Source organism: Empidonax traillii, unplaced genomic scaffold (assembly GCF_003031625.1).
Source record: "Empidonax traillii isolate 1590-97213 ecotype Southwest subspecies unplaced genomic scaffold, ASM303162v1 scaffold1164:size165317, whole genome shotgun sequence".
Taxonomy (NCBI): domain Eukaryota; kingdom Metazoa; phylum Chordata; class Aves; order Passeriformes; family Tyrannidae; genus Empidonax; species Empidonax traillii.
Genome location: NW_020956357.1, coordinates 38,299 through 63,550, shown reverse-complemented (window position 1 = coordinate 63,550; position 25,252 = coordinate 38,299). Strand labels below are relative to the sequence as shown.

General features: G+C 52.6%; 1 protein-coding gene across 1 annotated transcript in view; it reads right to left on the bottom strand.

Annotated features, from left to right (window-relative positions):
- DAAM1 (dishevelled associated activator of morphogenesis 1) overlaps positions 1–23,091 on the bottom strand; it is a 94,860-nt gene extending 71,769 nt beyond the window's left edge. The window contains exons 1-2 of the mRNA XM_027905537.1: positions 22,931–23,091; positions 3,402–3,501 (exon numbers count right to left, since the gene is read on the bottom strand). The gene's annotated coding sequence lies outside the window, so the exon portion shown is untranslated. The remainder of the gene's footprint in view (positions 1–3,401; positions 3,502–22,930) is intronic.
- Between the last annotated feature and the right edge of the window lie 2,161 nt (positions 23,092–25,252).

The following is a 25,252-nucleotide window of genomic DNA, read 5'->3' as shown; positions in this document are numbered from 1 at the left end:
GCCAAAACTGAGACAGTTGTGGGAGATGTAGGTCTGAGCAGCTGACCACAACCACAGCAGCCAAAGGATGAGCAGTGAGGTCTCAGTAGCGCTCAGCTGCAAGAACTGATCTGGGGACTGGGGAGCTGGCACTCAGCAGGTCTCCATCCTCAGCCTCCTCACCCCTCTGCTGACACAACTTCCATCCATGCCAATGGCTCATCAGAAACAGCAGGGTCTGTAGAGCAGAGTCTCAGAGTCCTTCAAAGCCCAAAGCTATCTCCATCTCTTTCAACATTCTTCTGGACACAATCAAAGCCCAGAGCAGACTCCTTTCCAAAGGAGCCCTCCTATAACTGTACATGGGCTTTGGATTAGACCTTTTGTAGAGTAGAAAAAAAAAAACAGCCTTGCTCAAGGATGATAAAGTCTAGACACTACAATATATTTTCCAGCTGATGCAGCAAACCTAAAAAGCCCTCCCTTGATCTTTGGACTGCCACGATCAAAGCCCATTCGGAGCCCTTCTGAAACTTCAGCTTCCAAATGTGCAAGTTATTTTTAAAATCTAAACCAGGCCAAGCCTCTTGTTTGGAGTTTTATGAGGAAAATGGGGTGTGCTCTTCCCAAAGCTTCCCCCACCATGTCTGGAAGAGGCTGGTGGGCACATGGTGGAGGACAAGAGCAAGGAAGCAGCCCCACGTCTGGGGGTACCTCAGTGGCATCTGGTGGGCCACGATCTGCTTGAAGCTGGTCTCCCCAGGGGGGCTGTGGTCTGGGGAATATTCCCCATCCTTGACAGAGATGGAGGTTTTTGGAAAACAAGCATCTTTTGTATCCCCATCTTTAGGACATATGTCTGCCTTTGGCATCCTCCATCCAAAGGTGCATTGTCCAGAGAAGAGCAAAAAGGCTGGTGAAGGGACTTGAGCACAAGTCCTGCGAGCAAAGGCTGAGGGAGCTGGGGTTGTTTAGCCTGGAGAAGAGAAGGCTCAGGGGAGACCTTATCACTCTCTACAACTACCTGAGAGGAGGTTGTAGCCAGGTGGGGGTCGGTCTCTTCTCTCAGGCAACTATCAGTAAGATAGGAGGGCATGGTCTCAAGCTCTGCCAGAGGAGGTTTAGGTTGGATATTAAGAAGAAATTTTTTACAGAGAGAGTAATCAGGCATTGGAATGGGCTGCCCAGGGAGGTGGCGGATTCACCATCCCTGGAGGTTTTTAAGATGAGACTGGATGTGGCATCAGTGCCATGGTCTGGGAACCATGGTGGTACTGGATCAAGGGGTGGACTTAATGATCTCAGAGGTCTTTTCCAACTTGGTTGATTCTGTGATTCCGTGATTATTCTGGAGCCCAAAAAAAGAAAACAGCTTGAAATACTTTCATTTTCTACAGAAAGCAAATCAAACCAAGCACAATGAACTTTCTTTACCAGGTAACAGGATGCACAAGCACACAAATAACGTGCAGTTCTGCACCAAGAGACAACCAGGGAAGAAATAATGTATTTCAGGGGAAAAAAAAAATTATTCTCCAATCTCTTGGAGAAGGGTTTTAGGTGACAAAAATACAAAAAAGAAGAAATATACAGCCCTGCCAAAGGGGCATCAGCTCTGCCATAAGTGAGATGCTCATAGAGAGGTGGATGGAAGACCAAGCAGCTCATCCCAAACCAGCTGATGCTGGGTGATGAGCACCAAAGCTCCTGGAATGCCATGGCCTCTGTGGGAGAGGGGACCTGTGGTCAGTCCCAATTGCCAAAGCTCGCAGCAGCCAGACTGGAAAAAGTCAAGGGATGGGTGGCCTGGAGTGATGAGGAGCCTGGGGAGAAGGGAAGGGCTTTTTGAAAGCATGTGGCCACCAAGGTGCCCCTCCCATGACCCAAGGTGGACTTTTAACAGAGGGACATTCTTCAAAGAGAGATGGGGACAGGAGGTGGCTCCTGCCACAGAAAGCAGCACAGAGCATTCACACGCTCCAAAGCTATTTAAAAGCCAAATGAGGCTCCCTGGTGAACACTTAATTTAACTGAGCAACTTCTAAGGCACCAGGCAAATGAGCCACGTCATCTCCTTTTCCTCCCAGCATCCGTCTCCACCACTCTGCCCACCTCCCTTCCCCTTTGTGCTTTCACCCTCCTCAACTCCCAGCAGCTCTGCTCCTCCTCCCCACCTCTCACTCTGCCCAAACCAAACAGACCTGCAAAAGGCTGAGTGAAGCAGGCAGGCACACACCATTAGGGTGGGGATTAGAGACCTGCCACCCCCTCCAGCATCCCTCACTGTGGCTGGAGGGACCATGCCGGGCAGGAGCAGTGGCTGAGCTGCACATCACACATTCCCAGTGCTTCGGGAGGTGTTGTCTGAACCTCCACCAAGCTTTCCAGCTGGGTAAACATCAAGATAAAAATCAGGCTGACAGGCTTTCTTAAGAGTATTTCCATCAAATCGGACTTTTCCCACCTCCACACACACCGGAGCAGAAAGTGCGAGGGCCACCAGCAACCCAGTGCTGGCTGTGACAGCTGCCATGTCAGTCCCAGAGGGGACAGAGGATTTATCAGCATCTCTCCAAAATGTTGCTCTGGAGGTGGGTGAGGTGGACAGGACGTGGGAAACATGCCCAGCAGAGTCCAACACATGACCCATCCCTGTGGCTCATCTTTACTCTCCCAAAAAAATGCAGAGAGGAGATGGACTTCAGCCTCAGCCCTCATGCAAGCACATTTCCCTGGGTCTACTGAAGCCTCTAAAGCCCTGCAGATCCCACTGGTCCCACCCTGTCATCATCCTAGCCCCCTCCCTCTCACAAGCTTCTCCCAGGGAAGGAGAGCAGAGCCCAGCAAGGCTTCCCAGCCATCCCATCCTCCTCTGCAGTGATTTTCTGTGACTTTCTCATCTCCTGTCTGTGTTAGAGATGGCAAAAGTGTGCATCACCAGTCCTCCTTCCCAAACCAAATATGCAAATACAGGCTGAAAAAACACCCAGTTTCCAGTCCTGGTCAATTTACAGTGGCAGCTTATTTCCAGACAGAGCTGTGGTTTTTATGACAGATATCACCGGGTTAAGGAGTCAAAGCCATAACTGTGCGAGTGAAAGCAAAAGCCCTTTATTTCTGTAAGGCCATTTTTCCCCCACTCCTCCTGGAATGACAGGGAGCAACACAGCTCTTGCCAGTTAACTGGGGTACACACCAAAGCTTGGCTGAAAGCAACCTCATTAAACAGCCTGGGTCGTCCAGTGCCAGTCCAAACACACAGTCCTCTGATCACCACATGACGGGCTGGGAACCAAAGGCAACTCACAATTAAACCCGTGACAATCAGGAAAAATCCTTACACCCCCCACCCCCCCCCAAGCAGAATCCACCAACACCAGCCCCACCCTCCCTGCCTTTCTTTCCTTTATTTATTTACTTACATAAGCAGCATGACAGATAACTTGGGAGGAAATCAGATGCTGTAATGCTTAAGCGACACTTAGGCAGCACACTGGAAGGTAAATACACCCCTTGGAAATCCTGCAACAAAAACAGAAGGTATAAACAGACAGTAACTAATTATTCTGATTAAATCTTGGAAGACCTGAAATACCCGACTGCAGCAGAACAAAGCCAACCCTGTGCCGGGGCTGCTCGCAAAAATAAAGTCACACCCTTTTTTTTAAAAGAATTCACCCCAATAAACCTGAGCGCTTCTGTGTTGTTTTTGTTTGCGTGCATGTTTCTGAAAGTCTGAGGCGGCTGATAGGAAACCTCTGCCGTGCCCTGGAGGGATCCCGTCGCCTTCAGCTAAAATTAGACTTCAAGGGGAGCGGGTGAAGGAGGGTGTCTCCGACCTGCTCCGGCACGGTGAGGCTCCCACCACGCGCTCGAGGAGTGGCGCGTTGGGGTTTTTCCTCCCTTCCCATCGAAACCAAAGAAGAGAGGTATTTTGGGATTGAAAGAAATTAAGGAAAATAAATAAATAAATAAATAAATAAATAAATAAATAAATAAATAAATAAATAAGAGGTGCTCCAAAGGAGAAGGGGAAGGGGCAGCAGGTCTACCCCACTGCCAGGCTCAGAGGGATCCGAGCCAGGAGTGGGATGTGGGCAGGTGAGGATGCAGATGAGTCACAGGGACCGGACAGGATATAATGGGATTGCTCAACATAGCAGTGAGAAGAAATGGCAAAGCCCACCAGCAGCTCACCCACCACTGTGGATGCAGAGTAAGGCACTTGCTTTATTGTGGCCCATGATTCCAGCACCTGGAGCCTCTGTTACAGCAGACAGCGTGCAGGGCAAGACAAGGGGATGTGCTCAGGAGACATTCCTGTACTCTCTTTGCCTTGGAGGAAAACCATCATTTTCCTCCGCCCCTTCTCTCTGCCCTCCCCCCACCACACTAAATGCCAGCGGAGCTCAGGGGAATATTTAATCTCAAACCTCAGTAATCAATCAGTTCACCCTCACGCATGAGAAAGAGTCACAGCGGTAAGCACCAAATCCCATTTCCATCCAGCAATACGACGGTTTAATTACGTACATAACATTTCCCTTTTAACATAAATCCTGAGCAGACCCAGGCAGCCTCCAGGTTGTGGGTGGGGAAGGACACGGTGATGGGGAAGAACACGGGGATGGGGAGGAAGAAAGGGAGGAGAAACCATTATGGCAGTTATTTAAAATGACAACTTTATACGGCTGCTCCAGTTTGCCGCTGGCACGGCGATGCTTTGACCTTGCGTTTGCTGTCCCAGAGGATGGGCAGCAAGCCCACATCAGAAGCTGCATCTGCTTCATCCCAACACACCACAAACCGTGCGGGAAGAAGGATATGGAGAATGCAAGATGGGCACAGATGGAAAGGCCTGCCCAGGCTGTGATACAAATAACAGCAATGGAGTCTTTCCACCAGCACAGCGAGACTTACTCCGAAGCCTGTTCACATCAAAGGGAGGCTTTCTAGCTGGGCCTGAGCAGGTTTGGGATCACTCCCTGCCAACACCTGTTATTTACAAGTGCAAGAATGGCCAGACCAGCAGGACCATCACACAGCTGCCAGTGCAACAGGTAGGCAAGTGAGAGCAACATCCCTCCTTCACCCAACCAGACCAGTCCCGAGGCGATTAGCTCACAAACAGCCATGCTGATATATATACATATTGTTTTTAAATATAAACATATGCACAGACTTTTCTAATATATAGGAACAAAAGAGGGGACACCCTGCTGAAACCCCATGTGCGGCTCCACTGCTCTCGCAGCGACGAAGGAAATGAGAAGCAGAGACCAGGCACGCACCGGCTTTGCCGTGGCGTGTTTTGGCTCTGGGAATGTTTCTGGATTCTCCAGCGTGAGCTCTGACCTCCAAGAGATGCAAAATCATCTCGCAGCCACTCTGGAGGAGGAGTGGACGGGTCTCTGGGAGCTCAGCCAGGCAGGTGGGATGGGATGGAGAGCTGGGCTCCAGGTGCTCACAGCAACAGCTGGCCCCAATCCATGCCCCACCAGCACAGAGATCCCAAAACACCCGTTGTGCCACAAGAACATGTCAGGAACAACCCCAAACCCACAGTCACAGAAGAAAGCAAGGTACCCTTACAGGTCTTGGCAGCACGACGAGCCCATCCATGACCACAGTTCCAGCCTCACCAGACCACAGTGCTCAGACAAAGCAAGGGAAACAAGCTCGGGAGTGGAGCTTTGACTCTTCTGACTTCTCTATATATAGCAGAGATGCGTTTCTGAACCCTCTTTATTTCAGGCAGATGAAGTGACAGGCTTTGTAAACAAACGTGCAGCGCTTTCAAGGGGCTTACAAAAGCAGCTTTTGGAAGGGGAGGTGGCATGGAGCAACAGGAACTCTTCAGTTCCTCTTCAGAGGAGGCATCGCGTGGAGATGTGAAAGGGAAACCTACCTGTAACCCAGATTTCTGCACTGTGGTCTCCTTCAAAGGCCAATGCTCACTCCTCTCCTTTTTTTTTTGGCTTCAGTTTTCCCAAGATCTGTAACATCAGGAACTGCTTGGCATAACAGCCTAAATCCTCAAACTCCACACACAGGGAAACGCTTGCCCTTACACCCTCCCTGATCTCTTTAGCCCACACCAGCACGTGCACAATTAAGAGGGAGCAGGCACCATCAGACGCCGGCAGCATGTTCCCAGAGGATCCAGCTGTATCCCCATCCTCTCCCAAAGAGCAGAACTTCACAGTGCAATTCAGGACAGAGACACTCTGTGCAGTATCTAGAGCAAATTAAACCTCCCAGGCACAGCGGCAAGCATGGATTTATCGATTCATGGAAAACGTCCCTATAAATTACTTCATTCAGATCAACGGGACAAGACAAAACAAGGACTATCCTCGGCAGCGAGAGGTTGCAGCGCTATCATTTCAGTCCCACACTCCAGAAGAAAATGCTTTTTCAGAGCAGACAGATCTTACAGGACTTCAGGGGGCTGGCACAGGATGGATACAGTGAGGATCTGTCACATCTCACCCGGTCCCCACCTCTCTGCCCCCACAGCAGGCAGAGACAATGGATGATTTTTGCAAGTAGCCAAAAATGCTGCCTGACATCAGTTTCACATCTGCAGGCACTCCATCCACACCTGCTTGTTGGCTTACACAGGGCTGCAGCCACTGGGTGGGATGGGACACACAGGGGGTGCCCCCGACAGCATCCTGATCACTGCCCCAGGCACCCCTCCAGCATTTGCTCACTATGGCACAGGGAGGTGGGACTGCCTGCCTGGTGACATGTGGCACAGATCCATGCAGATCTCTCCTGCGTGTCCTCCTCCAGCCCTGCGAAGCCACACTAGAAGTGACTGCTCTGAAAAGTGATTTCTCATGGAGAATGGGGCTCCCAAATTCTGCAGCTTTTTAATCTCATCTGCTTCTCTCTCTCTAATGATGGCTTAATATGCCTTCATCAAGCCCAAACTCCCTTCAGGGCTACCTGTGGTCTGGATCCAGCAGGCTAAGCCAAGGCTAAGGCCATTTTCTTCAAGCATTCGTTCCAGTGGTTAAATGCAGCTCAAAAATAAATAAATATCCAGATGTAACCATGCCCTGTTCAGGATTGCACTCATCTGCCCTTTGCTTCCAGGCATGGGCTGTTTGCTGGACTGAAGAGCTGCTGGATGCCCACCACCACCACTGACAAAGCAATATGCACTTCCATTTGATAGTTTCTTGATGAAGAGGAGGGAGGAGCATTCCCATTCCCCAGCACAAAGCACCTGCCCAGCTTTTATGCACTTGCAGCACTTCCCCACACCCTCATTGGTCAGACCAGGGTCAGGTACTGCCCTTCCACCATGGGGTCAGCAGCAGCCCTGCTCCCAAACTGCCTTTTGGAAGAGTGGGCGCAGCTCAAAATGCTTTCCACAGCTCCAAAACACCTCCTGGGATCAGCGCCTGGGCTCCCTATCTTCAGATCATCTCCTAGTTTTTAAAATCAGTGCACATTTGAGACACACTTCAAAACACCATCAGCGAAGATGCTGAGTCACACTGTGGGACGCCTCCAGGATGGTACCCAGAGAGATCTTCTAGGAATGCCTCTGCCTCCAGTGAACTCCCCCGCTGGAAACATCAAAACTAGAATTATCGCAGCAGATTAATAAAGAGCACGGCATCTCTGGCAGCAATCTGAGGCAGGGACTCCCAGCAGCAACGAGTTCAAGCTATCAGGGCTCACAGGCACACACAGCTGTGTTTGTGGTCCCCCAGTGATCCCAGTCACCTACACCCTGCCACGCTGCCTCACCCGTTCCCCCACAACACACCCCATTTCCCCAAGCACTGATCAGTATTTTGATAAATAAACGTGTCTCGACACATCTGTTCACTCCACTCCAGTCCAGGGGTTGCCATTCCCACTGGCTTTGCAGGATAAAAGACTAAAGGGTTTCACATCTCCGGTGTGATGTGGTCCCTCGCCTCCTCCCAGCCCCGAGGGCATGGCTCCTGGCTCCCCAACATCCTCCTGCTGCTCCAGCATCCTCCTGCCTCATGCAGCAGGAACTGCTGCCGTGGATGGGCCACCTGCCTCCACCCTGCTATTCTGTGGCTGGTGAGAGAAAATGGTCCCTTTACATGGTGAGAATTAAAAAAATTAACGGGCTTGCACCACTGCAGGGTTTGCAAACGTCCCCTTGCAGCAGATGAGCTGTGCGTGGCATTGAGGGGCAGAGGTGATGCAAACAGAGGGTGCCAGATGCCACTCACAGCTCTTGGGGTTACAATAAATAACACTGCGGTGTCCAGAACTCAGAGCTGGGAAGGCTGCAAGCACTGTCAGCCCTTCCCAGCACAGATGAGAGGGAGAGTGATGAGAGGAGTGTGCTTTTTGCAGGTCCCTACACCCCCAGCTGACGGGTCCAAGCACTTTCTGGCCGTGCCATCTCAGAAATAACCCTCATTGTGAATATCTTTGAGGCCAAGCACAGCAGCATCGGGGACTGTCGCTCTCCACTGCAGTCCTAAAATGCTGCAGCCTTGCTGTGGCACAGCCCAAGAGCATCCCTGAGCACTGCACGCTTCCTTCAGCTGCTGCTATTGGAAAGTGAGGAAAGGGGAGGAAGCAGGAGGAGGAAGGGGAAGACTCAGTCCTGCAGGCTTTTGAAAGGCTTGAGGTTAGACCAGCACTGGCAAGCTGTGAACATCCAGCTGTGCTGGGCACTGCATGATCTGGAGCTGGTGCTGGGAAAATATCAAACATCCCACAGGCTCAGGTGAGAGACCACCCTGCTGCTCTGCCCAGATGTGAGGCACCCACCCTACTCCACTGCCCAGATGTGTGCCATGGGCTCAGCCAACACCACAGCCCCACGTGCTTCCCCTCACATGATGATGCCTGTGCACACCTGAAGTAATACAGAACAGTCAGTGTCACGCAAAATATACCCGTTCCTTCACTCACTGGAAATCACTTAAAATGGCAAAGAGGAAAGGCAGAGCGTGGGGCTGGAGCCAAGCCCAGCAAACGCTGCAGGGCTGAAGGGGCAAAGGACATGCTGGGGCTTTCACCCTCACGGGGGGACCTTCTTCCAACCAAAATTCAGGGCAGGCACTGATCTCTTCTCTCTGGTGATTAATGATAGGACTCAAGGGAATGGCACTAAGACGTGTCAGGGGAGGTTTAGGCTGAGTATTAGGAAAAGGTTTTTTCACCCAGAAGGTGGCTGGGCACCAGAACAGGCTCCCCAAGGAAGTGGTCATGGCCTGACAGAGTTCAAGGACTGTTTGGACAATGCTCTCAGGCACATGGTGGGATTCTTGGGGATGGTCCTGTGCAGGGCCAGGAGTTGGACTTGATTATCCTTGTGAGTCCCTTCTAACTCAGGACATTCTGTGCTTCTATGATAATTTTCCTCCCCTCTCCATCTGTAAGCCAAATCAGGGATAAAGCAAGTCAGTGGCTCATTATTTTAGGGACCATGATGAGATATATATGTTTTTATTTTTATTTAAAGGGAAATTCATTCATTCAAACACTTCAATCAGCTTAATTATACCAATACAGGAATTTGCTGTTGTCTTGGGGTGGTTTTTTTTTTTTTTTGAAATAACATAAGGAACCATCCCAGGGAGGGCAAACACCCATTTCCCTCAGAAGCTCCCCCTCCAGCCATCCAGGCTCTTCCCAGCATGCTGGGACAGAGGAGTGGGAGAGTGCAGTGGGCCAGCACAGCACACCACACTGCCAGCACAGAGGTGGATAAGAGGGTTAAATCCGGCTGCTCAGAGATAAGCGGGTCAGCAAACAGGGAATAGAGGTTTTCCAGCCTCCAGCAAATACCTGCACAAGGCACTTGCACAGCTGACACCGGGTATTTAACTCAGGATTTGCCAGTATTGGAGAGCCTGACGACACATTTCACTAAAGCTCTCCTGAAGAACTGCTTTCTTGGCTCCTCTGAAGCCTGTAATAGAGAAGGCTGAAAAGACAAAGCAACTCTTGGCTTTGAGGCTGGCACCCTGGGGAAGATGCAGCAGCCCTTTTTAACCATTGTTGGGATTTTTTGGCCTTTTGAGGATTCTTGTAGGGCCAAACCCAGAAGACTCTGAGATGCTGTCTCACACGAGACAAACCTCAGGAGATAGAACAACCAAAGACTCCAGCAGCAGCTCTGGCAGAGCAACCACACAGACAGACTGGGGTGCAAACAGGCATCCCACAACACACACATGGCCACAACTTCCTGATCTTAACCCCAGGCACATAAATTCCCAGGTGGCACCTTTGGATTAATACATTTCACCACTGGCATTTAATTTTCCCTTTTGCCTTCCAAGACTAAAACTACTTCCAATTTCTTCTGCTCCAGCTGACCAATAGCTTTTTATTCCTCTGCATCCAGATATAATGAACTGCTGCTTCTGGGAATTCTGCAAAGACGGAGAGGGCCCTTTTCTCTGTCCTCAAGCCACCAGCCATGCCCAAGTAGCTGCAGCCGCCGCCACTGAACTTAAAACCTGCCAGGCAAAGGGAAGCTTATGGCTACACTGGAAGACCCAGCGCTTCCAAACCCTGCATCACAGAGGTCCCCAGAGCTAGAGACCTCCATGCAGCTGCCCATGGAGCATCCCACACCTTGGCTGCGGGCCAGATACAGGTAAGCAGGAGACAGCAACACAAGAGCTGGCCGTGGGATGCCCCATCCCGCTCCCCTCCCCGCTCCATCTGGAGGCAGCCAGCTGCATCCCGTGTCACTGTGTTTTGCATAATCAAAAAGGGAGTTAGTTAGCCTCCATAACCACAACCCGAAGGGTATATTTAGCTCAACTGGAAAACAAAGGAGATTGGGTCCACCGCAGATTAAATTAGCCGAGCCTGCTTACGCCAGGAGCGCCTGTCTGCCATCCACCACACCTCCCACGGGTTTATTCCTGGCTCCGCGATTCCGTGGTCCCCCCGCGGAGAGGAACGGACCCACTCCGTGAAAGCACTGGAAGGGAAAATACACGGCACAGAGGCGGAAGAGTGGGTCCAACAGGTTTCCAAAGCCTTGGGCAGGAGGACACAGCCTCACAAGGGTTTGCGTGACCCGTCTCGACTGCCGAGCCACGGCACGGGATGAGGGGCAGGAACCCACGTGGTGCTGCACCTCCTGCAATCCACAGGGAGGAAAAGGATGACAGGGGACAACGGGGGAACCCCTCAAACCGCCCCCCAGAGCCCAGCGTCAGTGTGCCCCCTGCACAGGATGGGAGGAGGGCGAGGACACTCCCCTCGTGGTCTTCGGGACCTTTTCTTTGCTTAAGATCTGCCTCCCAGGGAAAGGCTCATTTTTCCTGCCTAATTTCCATTGATACAATTTCATCCCCCGTCTACTTTGCTGCCGTCTCACGCAACTCAAAAGACACAGCCAAAGACGTGGTTATTTTTACATTTTCCTCCCAGGAGATGGTATCTCCACGGGGCACGGCTGCCGTGCCACATCAGATCACTGCACCCAAGCGGCTCAGCCCCACGACAGCAGGATGAAGTCTGGGGGAAGACCCTGCCACCAGGTATTTTTCTGTCTCACTGGCATTAAAACTCCCCAGCTTTTCAGTCAAGGGCATCCAAAAAAAAAAAAAAAACAAACAATAAAATAGCCCCAGCCCTGAAGGTAGCAAGGTGCTGTCCCAGCCCCTCTCACCACAGCCCCCACCCAAACACCAAAACCATCTTTCAATCATCCCAGTTTTAGATTTTTCGAAGGCTTTTTGCATTTCTCATGGGACCCACTTGCCTCACCTGGATCCAGGTCTTTGTGGATTCAGGATTTCCAAATTGACCCAAATTTCCCCAGCACAGGAAGGGACTGGGTTTGGCAATCAATGCCAAGATGTCGAGCTCCACCAGATGACCATCCTCCTTGGTCTGGCACATGGGCTTCAGCATGACATGGATTGTCATTAGACTCACATCTCTTACTGGGCACTTTTACACTGGGAGAAGAAAAAAAGCAGCACTCCCACAAATAACCCAAGAGCTTTTGGAGTTTATAGAGTGGGGGGATGGAAATCAAAGTGTGGGGCATGCAAGGAGAAGCTGGTTTGTACACTCCTGGAAGAGGACAAAGCAGGGCAGGAGGATGGTCTCCTGCATGCCACAGCAGCTACACCCTGCAAGTTCACTCAGTGTTTTCCTTTCCTCCTTCCCTTGAGATCATCATTCGTCCATAACAGCAAAGCCAGGCATGCAGGGAAGAAGGTTGTGCACAGCTTTTCTGCAGTTACGTTACAAATATAAGCGATCACAATAAATGTTTGCACCCTGAAAGAAATCCTAGTGCCCTTCCCCCTCCTACACCTCCCAAAGCAGAGCACAAATCCAGCTGCTCTGCAACCTTATCTTGACACAGAAACAGTCTGGGACAGAGATAGAAGGGTTCCCCGAAGGCACGGCTTATTAAAGGCATCTTTACTTAGTAGGTTCTCTTCAAAAAGGCCGCACTGAAGCGCCGTTCCCGGACTGGTTTTCATCACAGCGGCAGCAACCACCACTCAGGCAGGGTCCCCCAGACTGGTCATGCAATGTGTCCCCTTGCAAAGCCACAGGCTTTTTTCCAGGCTAAAAAGCAACCCAAGACCACCAGACAGATACACCCAGGCCAAGGCACTTTGGGGGACCCACAACTGAGAGTCACGAGGAGCTCCCGAACACGCCCTGCTCTCGCCCCCAGGGATATTGCAGGAATGGGGACCGGCACAGTAATGAAGTCCACGGGATGTTCCCTGTTTATCCAGCAGCTTCTCCTCCGACCCCGCGCCCGCTACTGCAGGAGACTGCACACTTGCAGTCAAATGCTCCTAATCCCAGGTTTCAAGAACCGGAGCTACAAAACAACCACACAAAGAGGCAGCAGTTCGCACGCATCCCAGGAACCTCCCCGCAGCCAACGCCTCTCTGTTTATCCAACACGCGATCTTTCCACGTTCAGCTATTTTCATCCCACCCTGCTATTAATGGATGCAGAAGGCGGTTGGGTAAGGCTGTTCGACAAAAAAAATCTCATTTAGAGATCAAGACAAGCTTAATTGGTTTCTAGCCAGACCTGCACAAAGATGGGTTACTCCACAAATACAGTTGCTAATCTGCCCATTATACTCCCTAAGCTCCCACCCACAAAGAAAAAGAAAATAAAGCAAAGATGCACAAAGGAATGCAGGATTTTGAGCGTGTTACTTCCAGTGAGGAACACATCACAAGTGATGAATTCTGCTAGAACAAGGGCGTTGCTTTTCTTTGAAGGAAAAGGATAACCAAGTGGTAAACAAAATAACAAAAAGACCTAACACAGATTAAATCTGCATTTTCCACAGGCAATCCACAGCCATTTCGGGTTCTTGAAGAGCATTTCCAGCAGCTATTGTTTCTGTGGGCAGAGGGAAGCAGGGGAAAAGCTTACACGGCCAAGGAGACGTCACGTCACAAGTGACAGAGTAGAGAGGATGGGGAACCTCGTGATTAAAAAGCACAGGACTGAAACCCTGGAGAGCTGAATTCACTTCTGAACTTGGCTGAAAAAAAAAAAAAAATCGCGAGTTTCCTGTATGATCACATCCTAGATGATTTATTCAAAACCTGGTGTTGAAAAGCAAGGGAGGGGGAGGAAGCAGGAGGAGGAAGGGGAAGACTCGGTCCTGTGGGATTTTAATAGGTTTGGGGTTAGACCAGCACCGGCAAGCTGTCACCATCCAGCTGTGTTGGACACTGCATGGCCTGGAGCTTGGAAAGCACCGAGCATCCCTCAAGCTCAGGTGAGAGACCCCACATCTGCCCAGATGTGCGTCATGGGCTCAAACAACTCCAGAGCCCCACCAGCAGCACCCTGCAAGCTTCCGTAACGCGGTGCTCCGAACAGAAACACAGCCATGTGGAAAATGGAAAGGTTAGGGATGATTTCCCCTCTTGGAGCTACACAAGAATTTAGACACAAGAACATAAAGCTGTCCTCCAAACGCAGGGTATTATAAATTAGACAACAGCCCAGCTCCAGCACAGCAGAGCAGCTGCAGCGGCGGCACAGGTAGAGGCAGGTGATGAAAGGGTTGTTTGGTTACAACCTTCTCCCCTTGTGCGGCAGCCCAGGACTCCCAGCTCCAGCTCGCAAGGCCTGTTTATTTTCCTGAAAGTGAGCCAATTCTGCTGGGCGGGAAGTGCTGCACCCAAGGGAGAGCTGAGCTGCGGATCCCTCGGCAGGACAGAGCCAAAAGCAAGGCCAGCACCGGAAAGGATGGCTGTCATGTGTTTTGGACCTTTACAGCAATGTCCCTCGAGCTCCAGAGCATCTTTGCAAGGGCCTTTCACAGCAGGCGGGTTCACTACAGCACAGAGAGCCAGAGAGGAGTTTTTCCAAGATCTTCCTCAGCCACATTGGGTACTCACAGATCCAAGGCTTGGGGAAGGCAAAGGACAGCCTGGTCCTTGGCCTTGGCCAAGGGCTTCCAGGCACAGAGATATGGAGCTGGTCCTGTCCCAAAAAGCTGCCATGGGAATCCCCGGCTGAACAGATTCAAACTTTTCCTTTCAGCAGCGAGACAAGCCGTAATTAGCAGCACCAAGTCCAGCCCAGGGGCTGGGTAAGGACATCCCCGTGACATTATCTGACAAGGTGACTGTTGGATGCATTTTCCTTGGCTTTCCCCCCCCCCCTTGGAAAAATGAGCAGCCATTTTTCACGGGTCTTTTTGCCCCCACTCCATATTGCCTGGAGTTGATTTCCCAGAGTAAGGACATGCATTTCAGAACACTCTCTTAACAACCCATTGCCACAGCTGGAGCTCAGCTCTTGGAATCCTCAGGGATGGGTCCCTCCTTAATTGTCCAACACCCTCATGGCATATTGGGAGTGCCAGACCCCAAAGACACAGTCTCATGCTGCCTTCCACCAGAATGAAAAACATAGTCCAAAACACAAGGCAAAGGGGAAAAAAAACATGAACATCAGGCAACAGAGCTACAGCTGCAAGACACATCATCACCACTGTCTCACACGTCTCTCACCCAGCTCAGCCTTATCCCCCGAGCAAAACCAACAGAGCTTCCTCTGAAGCAACTACAAGCGATCCCTTGGAAATAAATTCAGAGTATTTTGAGGTTAAAGTCCCTCTTTAATCTCTTTTTCTCATGCTGAAAACTGTCACGCGATAGGATAGCTTGAAAAGCCTGGATATAAGGTAATCCTGGTGTGCCAACTAAGGGAACAGCACAATTTCACCGCTAGGTAACCCAAATCACAGCCCCGTCACACACCATTGCAGTTTGAACACAACTATGAACACCACTGCATCAACTAAGAAATGACAAACGTTCTTGAACCCAGTGAATGGAAGAATAGCATTTAACACAAAAGTAAATGGGAGAAAACATTGAGCATAAAGGCTCACTTCCAGCCCCAGTCCCAAAAGCAGGCTCCCTTTCAGGGATTTCAATATTTGGCACGCTCCAAAAATTTTCCTCAACATCTTTTTGCTCTGTGTGATGGGTAGAGATTTCTCATGGCTCCTGAGCCACCTGCTATTTCACATGCAATTTGCCAGGCAGCACTCTCCATGAAAAAGGAGATGGAGGTCATAGATGGATCCAAGTTGTCTCCAGAAAGCTTCCAGTCTCTTTGCAGAACATCTCCAAAGCGCTGCGGTGAGGAGATAGCACATGGGCTGAGGTCTGAAAACCAGTCTCTCAGACCTAGAGAGCTTTGGTAAGCAAATGGCTTACGTAAAATATCTGTCAGAACACCCATTTGAAGCACTGGCTGTTGTAAACAAGGTTGCTCCAGAGGCACCAGGGATTAGCACAGTTCAAACAGTCCTTGGCGTGACTTACCGGAGCGCCCAGGAACCGATTTTGCAAGTTCAGCTTTTCTTGTGCCTGACGCTCACCCAGCACCAAAGCTCCAACAGCCTTAACCCTGCCATCTCCTACAAGGAGGCTGAGACACAGGGATAGGGATGGCAGAAGCCCCCCGCTCGATCACAGGACTCGATTGGAAGGAGAAAACTCAAGGAGGCATCACCGTGGGGCTGCTTTTTCTCCCCCATGTAGCTGGAGGAGATCCAACGCCAGGCTGTTCGTGAGCAAGCTGGGCAAGTATCCCTCGGCAGAGGCACGGCAGCCGAAAGTTATGCATGGGATATGCAAAGAGAACAATGCCAAGCAAAACAGGGCAGCTGAAAAACACCAGGCACCCGAAAGGCTTACCCTGATATTAAGGCAGAGAGCAGCCTCTCTTCCCTGCACTGGGCACACGGCCACAGCCAAGACACTCCTAGTGCCTTGGGGGCAGAGGGAAGGAAACCTCAGTAAATGAAGTGTCCTTTGCATGCGATTCCTGTGAAAGCCAGGCAAGGCAAGGGGATCCACCTTCCCATCTGCACCTCACCCATCCTTAAGTCTAGCAAGAAGGTGCTGTGGTTTCCAGGAGCAGCAGCAGCAGCTCCCATTAAACAATGGGAGCACGAAGGGTGACTGGAGTCACTGGAGAGAAAGCTTTACACAAACAGATTTACAGTCACTCACATCCACACAGGCATCCTTGAAGGAAACAGCTGCACCGGACCGCAGCTGACGCAGACTCTCCAGGATGGCACACACGAGGTCACAGCTCCTCTGAGCACTGTTTATTTAGAAGATATTGAGGCCAAGCAAGGAACAGGCACCCCCAAAAAAAACCCCACCTCGTGACTAGGTGAAAGTCAGATGGATGTGCAGGTCCAGGGAGCTGCCTTGGAAAGGTCTGGACAAAAGAAACACTTGAGGAGCAGCAGCAGGGCAGACCCACCACAGCCTAAGCTCTATGTCATGCAACACATCTGAGCCAGAAAACGTCCCTCTGCGCTGCCTCCACTTGCCATAGCAAGCAATTCATCTTGCTTGTTCAGGGTGAGGAAAATGGTCTCAGGACTGCTCCTCCATTCTCCTCCTCCCTGCTGGAATTAGAAGAGCTTCTAACAGAAACTGCCTGTAAAAGGCACCAAGCTGCTAGAAAATCACCTGAACAGCATAAAACACTGTGGGTCTTTCGGCTCCCTTGACACACTGCACTCTCCCTGTTACACTCCAGACCTGAGTGACTGCAGGTCCCACCCCAGAACAGTGCCCTGCTGCATCCCCTGTTTTCACACTCCAGCTTTCTTTGATTTTTAGGACAAGTACTCTCCCCTCCTCCCGGCCCACGCAGTCCCTCACAGGCACAGAGCACAGTCCCGGTTCCCCTGCCCTGCAGCCTCAGCATACAGGCAGTTGTGTTCCTGTCCAAAAAGTGTGTGCACTTTCCTGCGTGGTGACAGTATCTACTCAAATGCTCAACCCTACAACCTCAGAGATGCCCCGCTCTCTAGGAGGGAAGGCAAGCTGATCCTCACTCCTGCAAAGCATGTAAGGAACCAACACCCTGCAGAACCTTCCCCAAAAGCTGCCAAGCTCGGTAGCTCAGTTTTGCATATTGGTACAGAGCCCAGCTGCTGGTGTTTCACACACCACCCCCCAAGTCAGCCTCTGAATGGCACAGTTTTGAATTGCTTCCTCCTGCCACAGTGCCCCGGGGCAGGATCTGCCAGCAGCCCAGCCCATCGCCACGGGAGACAGGATGAAAGCCCCATGAGAAAGACGAGCAGCAGGGAGCAGGGAACACCAGCAGATCCCACTGCACTCTGCTCTGCTCCTCTGAGGATGGGCACAGGTCAGGTGGATTAATTGGGTCCTTCCCCTCTCTTTATCTCACCAATCTCTGGCTGCTGCCAAGTTGTTTTGAGCTCTGGCGTGGCTGCTTTCCACCCAGGGCCCAGCACAAAAAAGGGATGAGGAGCCTCAGCACAAAACCCTTGGCAAGAGTCCAAAACCCAGAGGTCGGTAATTGGGTCACTGGGTTCAGCTTCTGAAAACCGTCCCTTCAGGAGGTGTGGTAAAAGCAGGAACAGCCGCCTTCACCACTGCAGCCAGAGCCGGACGCTCCTGCGGCTCCTCCACCGCACCCGCCACACCTTATTCCATCTACCCTCCCGTAAAAGCCCTGGCACGCTGACAAGAGCAGCCGGGAGAGGGAGAGCCCTGACTTCCACACAGCTTCACTGCGTTGCACGGGGCAGACATGATTCAGGTAAGCAGCACGTAGGTGAGAGCGCATCGCTATGCAATGCTCACCCCGAGGAATGCAGGAGGGAAACATGAAGCCACTTGTCTGGCACGGCAAACAACCCTTCAATCATCCGCCAGGCCCTGCAAGTGCCGGGAAGCTCGGTGACACTCCAGGTTGGGAAAGATGGGGATGTCTCCAACCAGCAACGCGCCACCTGTTACCAACCGTGCTGCGACGCGCTGCTGATTGTGTTTGCTCCGTGCCCAGTCCAGGAGAGCTCCAGAACAACGTAACAGAAGAATCCAAACAGCAGCAAAGCAACTGGCACGTCCTCCAGGAAGACAAGGCTCAAGGAGCAGCACCGCTCTGGTGGTCTGACGTTTCCCCGCTGCCCGTGGTGACCGGCTGGCACGTGCCGTGGTGGGGTGAGAACGTGCCTGTCCACCAACACTGCCCTTCCAGTGGGTCAAGGCAATGTTTTGAACACAGGCTCTCAAGGCAACTCAGCCCATGAGGAGTAATACATCGAGCAACTTACTGAGTCACGGTAACACTGACTCATCAGTGAGTGTCTCTGCGCTGGGCAAACCCATCCATTTGGCTGATTTTAGGAAGAGGCCATGAGCAATCCCTCCTCGCCCAGGTGCTCCAAGCAGCACAAGCCTCTTCCATTCAACAAATTCACAACAAACACCTGCAAAGGGCTGGGGGTGAATGCAGGAGGGAGCGCGAACAGCAGGGGGTTATCGGAGATTCAGGTGGAGCACACAGAGGTTGCTCCAGACCTGGGCACAGCGTGGGATGGGTGCCCTTGGGAATGACCCCACCCAACCTCACCAGGAGGAAAACACAGGCCAGATGTTCAGACAACTTCAGGCGTTAATTTGGGTAATTTGCTGTAATTCAGGTGGCTGGTGTTCAGGCCACACCAATCATGAAACAAAGCGCTGTCAGCTCAGATCATGAAACTCTCCAGTCAACTAACCATGTCTTCATGGTGTGCCAGGCCACTTCTCTCGTTTCCATCCCCTTTGGTTTTCTTCTCAGTGGCCACAAAGATCTGAAAGCTTTATGACTCACTGAGCTGAGATTTTCTATGCTATCCCAGAACTCCTGGTTCCTCAGTGTATTCCAAAACCTTATGGCACGCCACGAGGGCAGGAGATACCGAGTGCAAATGATCTCCTGAGAGGGAAGGGGGGTAAGTAAGCACCAGCACAGCTTTTCTCCCAGCCTAGACTGAGGAAGCGGCAGGAGCAAAGAATAATCACAGGCAAACAACAAATTACAACCAGCATCTGTCAAGGGGCTGAGGAACCTCTAATTTTTGCATTAAATACAAAGTTGGAAATCATAGAATCACAGAAGGAACAGGTTGGAAGGGACCTTAAAGATCATCTAGTTCTAACCCCCATGCCAAGGGCAGGGACACCTTCCACTACACCAGGCTGTTCAAAGAATATGTCATTAAGGATAAGTGAACTAAGGCAATAAGCAGAAGAGCTTCTGCTGGAATATTTAACTACTTTCCAACCCTTTATTAGTTGTTTCTCTCACCCCCTAGTATGGTAAGCACAGAGAGTAAATCTGTATGACTGAGCATCCAGATTAACCAACATACGAGTCAGAGTCAGAAATTTAGTACTTCTTCCCCAATTTACAGCCCTTTGTTCAGATCAGCTCTTTTTTTTTCAGCATGGTGCTGACGTCTGTTGTGGTGCAGGAGTGAAAAGTACACATATGATTATCTTAAAAGGGAGGGGGGGAAAAATCAATATGGACATGATTTGAATTTTATGGCATTCGGCTGCCACGACTTGCAAATAAAACAGCTGTCCCATCCAGTCCATGCAAGCTTAACAGCACAGCAGTAAAACACAAGGTTTTTCTTCCCCTTTTAAAAGGGTTTTACTCACATAAAAAATTATATTTTTATAATAAAATAAATTGCAGGTTGAAGAATCGTAGTTAGGTCACACTCAATTCCAGCAGAACAAGCGCATCCTGCTTCACACAGCCTCACCAGTCACTCCACAGCAGCAGCAGCTTTCTGAAGCCAAGTTAAGATATTTAATTACCAGCATCAAGTCAGAAACCAAAGCGTACAACAAAATCCTCATTTGTGAGCGAAGCCTGCAGAAATGTCGTTGAGCAGGCTTTGGCAATCTCCAAAGCTGACAGCTGGATGCCCTGGCTTATCGACTGCTAGAGCACACACGGAAAAAAAACCCTCTGAATAGTTGCAGTGCCGAGCAAGCCTTCAAGGCAGCCCCGCCAGCCTCTTAAAAAGGCTCACAGAAATAGGCAAGCTCCATTTATTAATACTTTAGAGAGAAAAATGGCTGTGTAGGAGCAGCTCAGTGCGTGTCTGTGCCGGAGGAGGATGGGCAGAAGACCACCCGCTCCGGGTGGTGCATCCACCAGTATCCCCATTCAACCACTTCAGGTAATAAATGCAGCAGGTACGTTTGCTACCTGTGCACATGGTGCGCTGCTGTCAAGTGCATCAGCCAGAAACCTTCAGGCATCAGCCTAGCACGGGTGGTCAACGCATGGAAAAGTCAGAGCAGGAAGGTGGAGTGAGAGGAGCCACACTCCTGTCTGGGTGACGGACAGTATTTGTGGGATGCCCATCCACCCAACAGCTCCATATCTCCCCTGTGCTGGGTTCCTCAGCTGTGTGACGTGACAGCACAGGAAAAAGAGGAGGAAGAAACCAAAACAAAGCACAGAAGCAAAGGGAGATAAACATGACCCAGTTAGACCGGCTGTCCCCAGCTCCTGCTCATCCTCACCGGAGGAGCTGGCCCGCCGTGGCTGTCCCTTTCCTGCTCCCTCCCGCGCCCCTGCTGCAAACAAAGGGTCAGATAAGGAGCCAGCTCAGGTCAAGACCGGTTTGACTCCGTTTCAAGCCCAGGGGAGCGGATTCAGCACTGGTTTTACACCTCACCCATCCTGTTTGCCTCCCTGGGGCAGAGGCCAGAACACAGAGCAGGGTGCACGCCTGGCTGGCTGGACCCAGAAACCTCAGGGCCGTGGCAGGGCACCACCAGCACAGCCACACGCCAGCTGAGCACTAGCCAGAGCCAGGAAGCGTCAGTGCTTCCTCCTGTCCCGGTGTCACACAACGTTGGGCGGTTGGAGATCGTGGACTTTGGCTTTTGCTTCCTGCTCCCGACAGAGCAGGGGCAGGTCCTGGTGTATGGCCGTGGGGAGAGCAAGGTGAGTCAGTCACTCATTAATCGAGGAACAGCAAGGTGGTTGTCTGACCTGCGGGGTTTGGGGGGCAGTGCACGCCAAAACAAACCCCAGCACCCACAGAAAAAGGTCTGGATGGTGCACAACCCATTTTACTCCTAATGGGACTCAAAGAAGGGCAGGCCAGGAACGCCAATACCTTTGGATTATGTTGTTTTCAGCAAGGGATCATCAGCAAGGTTTCATCACAGTTCACCACAGAGACATTAATACACACCAGCACCTGGTTTTGCATGCAGTATCAGAATCAACCTCTAGAGAAGGAAGAAAATGAAAAAGCCGGCTTCTCCCTCTAGGTGCTGCTGGGAGAAGCCGGCTGGCTGTACAATGCCGGGTGTCTGCAGTGCTCAGGCCTGGCTGAAACCACGAGAGCAGCCTGTGCCATGGTCTCCCCTCTCCCCGGCACCTGGCAGAGGGGGCTTGGCCGCACCCCATGGTCTTCCACCCACCTCTGATTTCCTCACAGAACCCCCCTGCTCCTGGTTCAGCAGCACAGCCCCCCCATTTCAAGTGGCTTCTGTCAGGAGGCAAATTATCATCTGTCTTTGCCTTAAATTAACCTTGATCACTTAAAGATGCAGAAAGACTGTTTCACATCAGCACCAAAGCAAGAGGCAGCACAGCCACCCACCAGCAATGCAGACCCCAGGGATAAAACCCCACTGTTCACACCAATGACTTTGTGCCAAGCAAGTCAAGATCGGAACGTGACCACAACTATCGCACACCAATGGCAGTAGGTGCCAACCCCCGAGGCTCCATGCAGCAAGGGCATTGTCCCTGCTGCATGGAGACCCCTGACCTGTATCTCCCAAAATTTTTAGGCAAGTGCAGCCAATGGCAGACCCAGCCTCCCCACCCGGTGCCTGACCCACAAACCTGCCTGTACCCAAGCCACAACCCAATATCGGGACATGCCACAGTCCCGCTCCCTCCCATCCCGGCTCCCACACCAGAGCATCGGCTGGACCTGAGCACACCCACAGCAAAATGTGTGACACCAGCACCAACGGCTCGGCACACAGAGACGACGGAGCATCCCCAGACTGCTGTGCCTGTGGGGAGGCACTGCAGGCACTGAGACCCCCAAAACCTGGGGGGAACCCCACGAGGGGCCCCTGCGGGTGTGGGAGCCGCCGCAGGGGTGGGAGCCGCCGTGCCAGCCGGCGCCGGGGCCGCAGCAGCCCCCCGGAGGCGTTGCCATGGAGAAGGCAGCGCAGCAGCAGCATCCCACATCCCACAGCCCGCATCCCACGCCCGCGCGTGGGCGCCCCCTGCCCGGCGCCCACAGAGCCGGGCACCGCCCGGGACACACCGGGACAGCGGAGCCGGGGGACACGCCGTGCCCCGGAGCGCTGGGAGCGGGGCGGGGGCCGCGGGGGCCCCGGCGCTCCACCCGGGGCGAACAGCCCCACGCAGCGCCCCGGGGCGGAGGGGGACGCGGGCTCCGCTCCTTTCCCTTCCCTTCCCAGCGGCGGGGAAAAGCAGCGAAGCTCCGGCCCCCGACCCGCCACCCCGGCACGGCCCCCGGGGGGGGGACGCGAGAAGGGCAACACCCCCCGCCAAAAGCCCCCCCAAAGGCGAGAGGGGAGGAGCGCCCAGGGCGCTCGGAGGACTCACCGCAGCGCGGCCGCCGCTCCCGCCGGGGCGGAGGGCTCGGTGCCCGCGGTCCGCCCGCCGTTCCTGCCGGGGCGGGAGGGCTCGGTGCCCGCGGTCCGCCCGCCGTTCCTGCCGGGGCGGGAGGGCTCGGTGCCCGCGGTCCGCCCGCCGTACCTGCCGGCGCGGCGCTGCGCTGCGCGGCGCGGAGCCCGCCCGGCCCCTGCCCACAATGGGCCGCGCCCGCCCCGCCCGGCGCGGTGGCGTCACCGCCCGCCCGCCCGCCCGCCGACGGGAGTTGTAGTGACGCGCGGGGCGGGGGCACCGCACCGGGGGTACGGCACAGGGGGCTGTACTGGGGGTACGGCACAGGGGGGCTGCGCAGGGGGACTGTAGTAGGGGTACGGCACCGGGGTTACCGCACCAGAGGTACTGAACTAGGGACTCCGCGCCAGGGGGTACCACACTGGGGGTACGGCACAGGGGTACCGCACTAGGGATACCGTACTAAGGGCACCGCACCGGAGGTGTCGCACGGGGGCCCCGGCACTGCGGGTAGAGCATCGTGGGTACCGCACTAGGGACACCGTACTAAGGGTACTGCACCGGGGGTACCGCACCAGCGGTACCGCACTAGGGACACCTTACTTTGGGGTACCGCACCAGCGGTATCACACTGGGGGTACCGCACCGGGGGTATGGCACTAGGGACACCGTACCAGGGGTACCGCACTGGGACGGCCCCGCATCCCCGTGCTGCAGAGGAGCCGCCTGGCTGGGGGAGCAGGCGGGAGGGTCCCGCTCCCACCGAGCGGCGAGGATAGAGTTTCACCCGGCTGGCGACAAGGGTGACACGGACTCGCGGGATCTGCGTCCCAGCTGCCTGGAAGAGGCCTCCCAGGCTGCGGCGTTCTCCGCCTGGGTTTAAGAAATCAATTTTCCAGGGGTTCCCATTTCACGTGATTCAGAGCAGCAACTGGATACACGGTTGGATTCCCACATGCATGGGAATAACCTCGCTGCATGAGATGGCAGAAGGAGAAGTTAGTGCTCTCGGCACAAATCAAAACTCCGATCAAATTAATAGCCTGTAACATTTTACCTCAAGTAAACATTTTCTTTTTCCTCTGGATAAGAGGTCAAGCTATTTAAATCTTGTATGATTTTTTTTTTTCCTCAGCAACAACCGTATGGGAAGGCCTGAAAGGCTGGGAGGGATTTACAGGGATTGTGTTTCCTATGGAGTCTGCACAAATTTATATAGAGACAAAGGAAAAGCTAATGATGGGAAAGTAAAGAATATCTTTAGAGGAGTTGATACCAAAGAATGGAGTAAAATCATAGGATCACAGAAGGGTTTGGATTGGAAAGAACCTTCAAGATCATTAATTCCAAACCTCTGCCCTCAGCAGGGACACTTTTGACTAGACCAGGTTGCTCAAAGCCCCATCCAGCCTGGCCTAGAACATTTCCAAGGATGGGGCTGCCACAGCTTCTGTTGAACAAACTGTTCCAGTGCCTCACCATCCTCACAGTAAAGCATTTCTTTCTAAGATCTAATCTAACCATGGCCTCTGTTAGTTTGAGGCCATTCCTTCTGTCCTGTCCCTCCATGCTCTTGTCAAAAGTCCCTCTCTATAGCTCTCTTGGAGCCCCTTTAGGCAATAGAAGGGGCTCCAGGTCCTCCCAGAGCCTTCTCTTCTCCAGGCTGCACAACCCCAGATCTCTCAGCCTGTCTCCATAGCAGAGGTGCCCTAGCCCTCAGAGCATCTCTGTGACCTCCTCTGGACTTGCTTCATCAGGTCCATGTCTTTCCTGTGCTGAGGATCCCAGAGCTGGACACATAGCTCCAGATGGGGTCTCACCAGAGCAGAGCTCTGCTGGGGATGCAGCCCAGGATGTGATTTGCTTTATGGGCTGCCAGTGCATGTTGCTGGCTCATGTCCAGCTTTTCATCCACAAGAACCCCAAGTCCTTCTCCACAGAGTTGCTCTCAGTGGCTTCTTCTCCCAGTCTGTTCCCAGGTCTGGGATTGCCCTGACCCAGGTGCAGAACTTTGCACTTGAACTTGTTGAGATTCATAAGGTTCTCAGGGGCCTGTTCCATCTGTGCCTTAGTTTTCCTGATCCCATCCCTACACATCTGAATCCCTGTACTCTTCCCAGCTCACCTGTCACTGCTTCCAGTGGCTGTGCATTTCCTTCTTACTCCTCAGTTTGAGGAGCAGATCCATGCTCAGCAATGCTGTTTTTTAACCTGCCTTGCTTTATTTCTTACTCATTGGGTGTTCAAGCAATGGGAGGCAGCAATAACAGGGATAAAAGGTATCAAGGGCAGGTTATTTGG